We start from the raw sequence: 11,600 nt of genomic DNA on the forward strand, positions 1-11,600 counted from the left end.
GTTAAAAGTTTATTTAAACCATTAGTGTTTAAAAACAATTGTTTTTTTAGCATTGAGAAACAAAAATCAGTGTATGAAGAAAATATTTAAGGATTTAACACAATTCTCAATCAGTTCTATCAGAAAGATGAGGAAAACACAACTCCTTTCAACCATAATTCGAATAAATTTAATAAAAAAAAACGAACCATTTTCTGGTAATATCAGTATGGTTTGGCATTAGTATTAACTTTATTTTCAATAACGTTTCCTTCGATATTAGGATGTAACAATCGCAATTAAGAGATAATGTTTGAGATTAATTTGATCACCACAATGGTTTGAAAAAGGTTATATGTTCAAGAGCTTAGTTACAATTCATCTATCTCTGGAATCTGACGCTGTCATAGATGTGACTCCTGGAACCTGGAGGCATGTTTCGCTGAAGAGATACAAAATGTCGACTACGAAGGAGCTAAAAATAAACTCTTTGCGTCATAAGAGACACCTTACAATGGACACACTCAGAACTGGAGCTAAACTCAACATTCACATTAAAACCACCCTTCCTACCTGTATTACTACACGGTTAGTTTGTATAAGGTGTTTCGAATCCTGTTGAGGGCTTCTTGCCTAGTCTGGCGTACAACTACCTTGTTATATATATAAATATGACAAATTCATACAGTTACCTTCAGCCGTTATCCATGGACACGGTATGATAAGTTACATGATCTAAGTACATACAATGTACCCTTACAATGTCCCTGCATGAAACTACTTGCACCATACATACGATGATCTAAATTTCCTGTAAGTTACTTTTCAATAACCAAATTATGTGTTTCTGTTGTATAAGGAACAGTTTTTTGCTTCCTTACTTAATACTTTACAATTTTTATTTTATATTATTATATTACAAAACGCAGTAAGTGTCAAATGAAATTCAAGAACTGCACTAAGATTTTAAAACCAAGAATTTAAATATGATATAACCTCAGTCTGACATTCCCACAATTCATATAATTTTAAATTATCAACAAACCATAGGCTAGACATCTCCCATGGTTTTTCACAAGTTACTGCTTGACCTCGTTGTAAATAGCAAACTTTTCCAGCACCATTGCAGTAATCCAAACTTTTAAAACTTGTATATTATACATTGGTTATCGTCAATATGACATCCTGCAGAACATCTTTTACTGGTAATCTAAAGTTTTTTCTCATATTTCTAAGAGTGAGAAGCTACATCTTTTCGCCATTTAAGTGTTTCTCCAGTTCTGGATTTTATCATGACTGGAGTGTCATAGAGATATCTAGACTTTAAAATTTGTATTTAATTATATTACATGCAATTTAAGCTTATAATTAGTCCCATTGCAAGTAATTAATTTGATAAAAGGATCCCCCCCCCCAGCAATACTAGATGCCATAAGTAGTAATTAAACAAAATAGTAGGACTTGTATGTAACTTACAGTTAATGATTCGTATCTCTGAGGCTTAAGCCACAAAATGGGTTTAAAGTAAAAAGCTTTAGTTAGATATAGGTCATTTTTCGTGGTTATTTGTATTCAAATGCTAAATTCCATCAATATAGAGGGACGAAACGGTTAATCTAACAAAGTATTTTATTAGAAATTAAGTGATCTTTAAAAAGAGTCATTTAGTATTTCCTCGTATCTTTATTTGTTTTCCCGAAAATAACCCTGAAATTCAAAAACTTTAGTAAATTCTTATAAATTTTATAGCTTAAATTATTCTTTTGCTTTGTCATACTGGTACTTTTTGTCCGATTAGAAGAACAAGTTCTTTTTTACTAAGAAATCCATTGATTATTTTTATATATCACACATCATTTGGCTGAGCGTTAGCGAAGCTTTACTACCCGCACGATTCTCGAGAACGGATATAGCTATAACATGTGAAATTTGGATACCTCATCTCCGAATTCAAACTATTTCCTAACACTTCTTATCCACAAATTTGCCCACACCCACATAGGGCCCCAAAAGGCGAGTTTATATATCCCGCAGGATTGGTTTCCGCTATGCTTGCTTTATCAGCTTTAAAATTTTCTATTATTTTTCTCCTTTAAATCGTGACTGTACTTATTTTCTTTTTGTGATGGATTCTAGCAATTGTACTGCAGGCATGATTGGATGTCAAAAGTGAGAAATATAAAAATGGGATAGTTTATATTACTCTGCTTTGAGCGGTGGATTTTCTCTCCGAGAGTATTCTGTTAAGCAAGACTAAAATATATGTTAAAATTAATAAATAATAGTCTAAGACTTTTGGTGCATGTGTAAGGAAGCAACTACTACTACTTTACTTTGTAATATTATCAGTATATAACGTCTGATAGTTGCATTTCACCAGTTATACAGTCTTCCCCAATCAAAGGTATAATAAAATAAGGCGGGTAGAATATAATAGTTTTCAGATTGAATTGCGTTACCATTTCTGTGGTGAAATTCAATCCGTTACGTTATTAGGTTATTTTACGGTATTTTATCTCAATTTAGAAGAACCATGTGAGACTGAGCCTAGATCTTTATTTCACTGATCATCCGATCTCAATATGATTTAATTTATATAATATATTTATTGTAAAACAGTTACATATAAATAATATTGAAAGGAGCTAAACCTTTAAAAGTATTTAAATAAACTTAAACTTTGATATGAAATTCATATTAACTATAACAAGGAAAATATAATAAACGTTAAAGATTTATACGGTATCAGTCTGTAATCCCGTAGGTGGTAACCAAATGGTTGGTTTTGTGAAAAGCTATTTGTGGAAGTAATCCACATTGATCTCAATACCCATGACCTACTTCCTGCAACACAGAAAACCACTATGTCCTGCTTCACCACCTGTACATCACAAGCTAAGCCACGTTTCACCTCTTCACACTAAGATTTCTAAATAACCTGGATCATGTTCTCATAGTCTTCACCCAATTTTACACCGATCACAAATCCAGTCATCTCAGTCACTATTTCTTTGGATCTCCACAGAAATCATCTTGCTTAAATCATGCAAACCTGAAGGGTGGATCACTCGCCTGACCTATCACATGCACCACTAATAAAGAAATATACAGGGTGTCCAAAAAGTCCCGGGTCGGTTAAATATTTCTAAAAATATTTAAAATAGAGCTAAAAAACCTTACACAAAGTTACTGGACATAAAAATCTATTTTATCACGTATTCAATGATCCGCTACTTCCTCAGGGGGGCGGCCCGCTAGGAGTCAGAAGAAAATCTTAAATGTAAGCATAGGTTGATATGCATATCAAATTAAAGGTCTTTATTAGTAGTCTACAGAGCCGTAAACCCGACCTCAAACGGATAACCGAGTCAAAAATGACAGCCGTTCAAAGATGGCTTGAGTTTGCAACTTAGGTTAATGTAAAAAATAAACTGATGAGCTTTTTGATTTTAACTTAACTAACCCAAAACTGTTTACAATTAATAGAATAATAAGTTTAGTTATTTCTGAGAGGAATCGGAGTTTTGGGTTAATTAAATGTTTCAAATAAATTTGTATTGATAAAATATGTTTGTCCTGAGCCTAAAACATTAACACATTTTGGAGTTTACTGTTCACAAAGAGTTAAGAAAAAATACCTAATTTGTAACACCATATATAAAGAAATTTGATACGTTTATAACTGAAAATAGTATACAGAAAATTATAACTTGGATACTGTACTGTAATTTTCAAACTTCATAAAAACTATTAAACAAACATTCAAAATTACTTTAGGAAACTAGGAAGCATTGAAAACTAAATACATTTATCTTATATACATCCACAAAGGTAAAGAAAAAAAATACTTTAAACAATAGGCTGTAACAATAATTCTATCTAAGTTTAAAGCTTAGTTTATTTTATATTTTAAGTTCATTTTAAAAGAAAATAAAATTTGATTTTGTTCTCAAATTTTGGTACTTTTAGGAGCTTAGAAGTGCAAATAATGTGTTTAAACGAAAAGCTTAATCTTGGTTGGAGCTGTTATATGCTGTATGCATCTTTAGCTGTGATGACATAATATTATGGGTGTATACCAATAAGTAATACAATTATTTACATACATACCATAACAATATATATGATATAAACTAAAGCTAGGGAAAATAAATTTAAACGGCACATAGACATGTATCAAACAAGTATATAATTAATTTACTCCACATAATTGAACAAAATTAATATTTCATCATAACAAGATAATTTGATTCATACTAATCAAACAGATTCTATTACAAATTATTATTTTATACATTATAAAGGAAATTAATTACACTTATTTAGACATAAGTTATACATTAACAGTTTAGGTACTTACTTAAGTACATTTACATGTACTTAGTTCTAATTTTTATTCTTGTTTTCCTGAAAGCTTTACAAAATCACGAGTGACTTTTTATTCTTCCGTGAACCAATCTTCAAAATCTGAAATCATACACAAATAATCAGTTCTACATCATCTGTTAACTGTTTATATTATAGTAAAAGGGCATAACTAACATATAAGTTTTTCAGTTCACACTAACGTTAAAACATTGCGTATACTATTAAATTTTTGAAATGTTTTAGACTCGTGGCTAGATATCGTCAACCAATAGGTCAAACAAAAGGAGCACATTAAACTCTAATTGCAGTTTATAATTTTAAACTGAAACCTTTTGAATTAGAACATTTTTACTACCAAGGATAAGAAGTATGGAAAAATTTGAAATTTGGGGGTTTCTTTTTAAAATAAGAGTACAAAATTATTTGCATGCAATGGAACACTCATTGCATTATTATTATTTTATAACTGTTTACATTATTAAAAACATTTTCATAATTACGATTGGCCTATACAACCCATCCATCGACTAGAATATATGTGACATGTTAATTTGTATATGTATATTAATCTCGTACTTATGCTTGTACTATAATCTGTATTGACGAAAAAATAGGCATTTGAACACTATGCAATGATAAACAACGTAAACCTAAACCAATCTAAACGCCCATGAACATCGCGTTCTATAATGTTGAAACAATCACACGTGAATATAAAGTACTTGTTTGGGTAAAAATATCAGCAGAATGAAACTATCCAAATATTGTAGTAATGATAAAAAAAAAAATGTTATTCTGAACAACATGCTCTTTAAGAATATTATAGACATGTTATGTTTATACAACAATTTACTGTATAGTCAGAATATTTAGAGGCAGTGAATACTCTTAAGTCCTTCTCGCAGATGTACATAAAACCATGTGTGGTTTAGTTTATGCACACATAAACTAAACCACCATGGTTTAATCCATGTGTGGTTAATCTAATGCAGTACATATATTTAATGTTTATTCTTAGGAAATTATCGTAGTATATAACTAAAAAACCTGATTACTTATGTGTAAAATTTAGATTTGGCAGTGTTTATATAAATTTATATAAGCAATTTTTAATATTATATATCATTTGCTCAATTAAGTTTATGACACAGCAATACATACATTATTGCTAAAATGATGAAAACTCTCAGCTATTTTTAATATATAATTTCAATAGGGTATATCATATCATACTGAGGGTAGTGATTCTTTGAAAAGTACATTTTGAAGTTGTCAAATAAATAAATTAGTAGATTTTTTAAATCATTATATTAGTTTTTAACTTGCTAAAATAATTCTTAATTAGATGCAAAATAGAAAAATATACACATTTTTGTCAAGAAACATTTTAGGTTTACTTCAATATCCTAAGATACTTCAAAAAGATTTGATACCAAGAAAAAACTTGGTTTATTATTATTTTGAAGCAAACGTTCAAAAGCCCAATGCCCAGACTCAAGATAACTTTATAAACAACTAAACTTGTACAGTAATGTTCCGAGGCTTAATACACAGCTATTGACACATAACATATTTACAGTTTCATAATTTATTTTTTCAACCCACATGTAATTGAATTTTAACAATTTGGCGCCTTAATCTAACCAAGCTTCCACCCATGTCGGTATCTTTGGCTGTCACTTACAAATATGTGCCTTATGGCCTTGCGGTAAAAAAGTTAATAATTTCGAGAACAAGACTGTTTTGATCAAACCAAGCTTAAAAAAGAATATTTGCAGTTTAAAATTGTTAAAGTTGAAAATCACTGTGAAGTTATGAAAATCAATAGTAGTAGTGCATCCGTGGAGTTTTTATTAACAGTGTGATAGATTTTGAGCAGCAGTGCAACAAATTTGCTATTGGTCAGCTTTTAAACCTTATTGTTTATTTAAATGTGTGATCCAAAAATTAAAAAAAAAATAATTTAAGAATAAAGCAATTATTTAAAAGATTCAGCTCTTATTAACTTGAATATAACATAAATCACCCACAGCATTAAACTAGGCCATAAATGGAAAATCTAGCAATCTAAAACTATATTTTGATATAAGAGGATTCCACATTACACATAAGTCATTACCTTTGTGCTTTGGCATTTACTTCCAAACTTGCTCTCCATCAATTATAGTAAAGTATTTAAGGCATATATGGTCCTGAGATTCTCTCCTTCACATGTTTCCAACCTATTTTAATAAAAATTTATTAGTATACAATACAGTTTAACTTATTAACACAACTGCCATAGTACCTGTGATAGGTATTGAATGCATGGGTTTTCCATGTCGAAGTAAAAGCCAAAAGAGGATATTTGTTAAACTTGGAAGTGGTTAACTGATATACAAGGATAATCAGTAATGAATGTTAATGGTTAACACAGGTTGAAAGGTTTAAATACAACCATACTTTGAGTTTTAGTACATTGTTTTGATGCACCATTAGATATACAACGAAAACTGAACATTTTTATTAGAAAATTTGATTTCAGTATTTGATTTTGGAATCATATTTGAACTATAACCTGTACTTCGGGCACTATTGGTCTTTTACGAAAGTTCTGTATAGAAAAATTTGTAAAGTATGTACAAAATCTAACTATGTGAGCGTTTTTAGGTCAACTGGTGGAGTTACGGCTATAGAGGAGTTGAGTCTCACTGTCTGAAAACATTTAGACAGGTAGGTAGGTTTCTGATGATGTGGCCCTTAAAATTTGCTGTTAGAATACACAGCTACAGTTCGATATCAGGCCCTCAAAACAATCAAGTGGAACATCCAAGTAAATTATCAATGCCTACAGTGAATACAGAACACAATATAGATTTTATTTTACTATACCTGTAAAAACAGATCATTTTAATTTAATATCTTTTTTACATTCTGCTTATTTGTCTCATAGAAGTAATAAAAATGGCTATTGAATCAACAACTTATTTAGCTTGCATTTTAGTATATTTTTGAATATTATTAATTAATAATTTGAAGGAAAAAACATCAAACACACTCAAAACAGTGATAAGATTTAATTTAGTAGACTAACTAGCAAAATACTTACAGAAGATGCAAATAATTTATCTGACAAGGATCCAGTTTCCTCCAACAAAAACATGAAGAATATATAATCCATAAACAACAAGAATTTAAATCTTTTTAATTCGTGTGGATGTTTAGTTAAGTGACCTAATTTTTTTCGCTATTGTCATGTAATAATTGTTGGATTAAGTTTAATAAGCGGCCACCACCACAATCTAATCATCCATATTCTTCATGATTATCTAAACTACCAAAACCAAATTATTGAATCATATTACGTAAAGAATATTTCAAATCACTGTTTAGTTCAGCGGTTTTTATATCTAAAAATTTAATTATGAACAAAAACTTATAGGCTGTGTATTGGCTACAGTAGCCTATATTAAGTGGCCACTACAATGATTTTCATGATTATCAAATCATCGATATTCATGAGTAGGCCTAACGAATCTTTGATATAACAACTGAAATAAAATTACTTTATTGGTATTTCATATTACAGTATAGTTCGACTGTTTTAATATCTTATAAAATAATACTTTATTGATGAATAAAACTCTATGCTATTTATGTTTATAGAATGTAACTATCTTGAAGGGTAAATGTGTCTGACAACTTGTGAAACAAACAATACATGTACATCGCCATATGTTGTATTTGCTATCAGCTGGCAATTACACAAATACCATACACATGATTTTACTTTGTAGAAATAATTTCAAATAATAATGCCGAACCGAATAATGTTATAGGCAAATCTTTTAATACTGTTATTCAGTAAAATAAAAATAGCTGGTAATTATGTATTATGAATATCTATAGGTCAAATATTTGTATACTTGATAGTTTAGAAATTTCATTATAATGTCATGGTGGCTGCTTATTAAATTGGAACAATTTCAATACATTAAAAAAAGTCCAATAGGTAATTGCAAATAACTATAATTAGAATGCTTTTCAATGTCTTTAATGGTTTAGGTATTTCTAATTGATAATTAATACCCATGATTCGATTGTGGCAGCCGCTTATTATACTGATGCCGACTAGGCTATAATAACAAAACATGTAACATTCAGTTATCCTAATTTTTACTATTTTGAAGGATAAACATGTCTAACAGCTTGTAACACATATAACGTGTACATCTCCATTGTACTTGTTGCCTTTACTCAAGACTGTAAATATGATTTTACTTTGTTTGAATTGAATTGGAACAATAAAGCTATTCAATACATTAAAAAGAACTGGTAATAGGTCATTTTAAAAAACTAGGCTATAATTAGAATGTTTTATATTCAATAGTTTAGCTATTTCTTATAAATATTTAATACCCAGGATCAATTGTGGTGGCCGCTTAATATACTGCAGCCTGTTTGTTGAAAAAACAGATTAAAACAATACAATAACATTAAGTTTTTCTAAATGAGAAACTAAAAACCTTTTCAATTATTTTAGTGAAATTTACATATTAATAGTTTTAGTATGAGGGTAGGATACGATAAGCGGACCCGGTTTTTTATATCGAAGAATGTAATTATCGATACCTAATAGCCTATTCACATCTCAAATCCTAGACTATCAATCAATATAAAAGTATCTGTAGGCCTCGTCCGCAACTATAAACATATGTGAATTAAAAAAAGTTATAATGTGAATTTAATATTAACAGTGATCAAACAAATTATTATAACCAAAATTAGGAAAACTGAAGAAGACCATATTTGCTCCTCTCACAGTTAATTTCAAATACGCTTAACTTTAGGTGTATCCTAGGCCTACTTTTCAATTTCACAACGAATTTTGAGGCTCACATATGTATTTTGGAACAATAAATGAAGCTAGGTTTCCTTACCTAGACAATAGTGGTTTATAAGTTTATAGGCCTAATAGTTTTGGGTGTCTGAAAGACAGGAATGCCACAGCCAAAACTGGTGTCGGAAGGTAGTGCCAGCCTATTTTAAGTATTTATTTGTAAATCTAGAACAAGTAATGTGCAATAAGTGAAGAATATATATTTAAACATATATATACAGTATATAGAGGCTATATTAAATTGACTTACCTTTTAAATTTACTTTGTCGAAATATGTTGCTTCAAATCAACTCGTGTAATCTGTTGGAACTATATCTGTAAATGAGATAATAAATAAAATGTGAAATTTTACATTTACAACTCTGTAATGATCAAATCTGGGAACGGCCAATGAGACCAATAAATTTCACATATATCAAAATAACCTAGATGCTGTTTACAAGTGAAACGAAGGAATGGGTCTCAATGTCACAACATAATTCTTCGTTTATCCACTCACACAAACACTTTTTTTTAGCAATATTTCCCCTACATCAAGTGTCCCCCTCCAAGGTTATTATTTAATAAATTTGAACCAATAGGAGGTTGTGGCGCTATGCAACACCAGAAAGTAGAGACTGGCTCATAGCGCCACAGAATTGGCCCGAGTGCTCACAGCGCCAACACAACCGAATAAATAATCGTATCCAGGCTCACAGCACCACAGATTTGGTCGAGTGCTCACAGCGCCAACACAACCGAATAAATAATCGGATCCATGCTCACGGCGCCACAGCTCATAGCGCTCATAGCGCCACATTTGTTGTGGCGCTGTGAGCTGTGGCGCTATGAGCTGTGGCGCTATGAGGCCGCACCTATCTTACAGATGGGCAGACAGACTGAAAAAACGGTCGGCAGGCCTCACGCTCAGCCAATAATTACGGTGGTGTTGAACATTCATAATAAAATCTTCAATTTGTTTCAAACACTTTAGTCCAAATATGTACCACTGTAGTACACACAGTAAAGAGTTGTCACTGTTACAAAATACACTCCTCCCTGGAGAGAATTGTTATCTTGATGGCGTACAACAAATTGGTAGCAGATCACAGACTTTACAATCACGTAGCGTTTTCACATTCATCGCGTATATATCTTATCAGATAGTGACGAAATAGAGACATCTAAAGTAATATGTCACAATTTTTCGTTACATACAACTATTGCAGCCTTTCAGAATGTATCATCTACAAATGGTTTTGGTGCTTATATACTATTTTTGTACATCATTTCAGAATTCTTGAGCAATTTAAACCAAATTTATATTTACATGCAATTAGACAAATCGATATGTCAGTCTCTCAACATTTCAAAACAGAATATTTACCATGTCAGCTATAATATGTATTTCTATTGCTGTACTTTTGTTCTTATATATCTGTTATATACAAATCAAATAATATTTTATTGCATTTTTACAATTTTACATTGCATTGCAAATGTCATTAAATCATTTTATAAATAGTTTTCACACATGCCAAAGTTAAAGCATTCACACATGTACCCAAACCTACACTTCCACACATTCACTCAAGCACACTCTCACTGACTCCAGATCCTATGCCTCTCATAAATCCTAGCGGCTCATCATGAACTCATCGACAGAGTAGAACGCTCAAGACACCAGTAGGCGTTTTATACGAGTTTTGAATTAGTTTTTATTGTTGGAGTTCTTTATACTTTCCGGGAGCTTATTGATCAATCTGACACCAACCTTTTGTGGCAGATGCTGCGTAAGCGTCAGCTTGAGCTGTTGGGCTCGATAGTTGTCCCTGCCTGTTGTTTCATATCGGTGAATGTCCTCACCGCGGACCATAGTGCATTTTGATTTGCAATACATTATCACGTCGTAAATGTAGAGGTAGGGCAATGTCAGAAATTCAAGCTCCCTAAAATATTCCCTGCATGACTCTCTGTAATTTAACTTTCCAATTATTCTGACAGCCTTTATTATTAGTCTAAAGACTCGCTCAAATTTGTTTTTGGCACAGCCTCCCCAAAGTCTCACTCCATATGCAAAGTGTGGGTGAATAGGCCATAGTAGGCCATACAGTTAGGGTTTAAAGATTAGGCCGTATAATTAAAGTGTATATTATAAGTATACAATAGCATAACACTATTGCAAATAAAACAAACATAGCTACTTAATTCTAGCGGAAACCTACTAGCATGAATGTATTTTATGCACCGTGAGCTATTATCCAAGTTGATTCAAAAAAGTATCAATAAGGTAAATTTGATATTCATAGAGAATTTTTTAGTTTTTTGTGAGTAGACTCAATTTAATTGCCCAATTATTTTAAGTGGTCTGTAAGCGTAAAGATTCATATAACA

The 11,600-nt window shown here is 31.1% G+C and overlaps 1 long non-coding RNA gene across 1 annotated transcript; it reads right to left on the reverse strand.

Moving 5' to 3' along the window:
• Nucleotides 1-4,219: 4,219 nt before the first annotated feature.
• On the reverse strand, nt 4,220-9,629 carry LOC124363062. The gene is made up of 3 exons (XR_006922517.1): nt 9,477-9,629; nt 6,467-6,569; nt 4,220-4,446 (listed from the first exon to the last, which is right to left on the reverse strand). It is a non-coding gene; the product is annotated as an uncharacterized LOC124363062 (long non-coding RNA).
• Nucleotides 9,630-11,600: the final 1,971 nt, after the last annotated feature.

Source organism: Homalodisca vitripennis, chromosome 5, assembly GCF_021130785.1.
Source record: "Homalodisca vitripennis isolate AUS2020 chromosome 5, UT_GWSS_2.1, whole genome shotgun sequence".
Classification (NCBI taxonomy): domain Eukaryota; kingdom Metazoa; phylum Arthropoda; class Insecta; order Hemiptera; family Cicadellidae; genus Homalodisca; species Homalodisca vitripennis.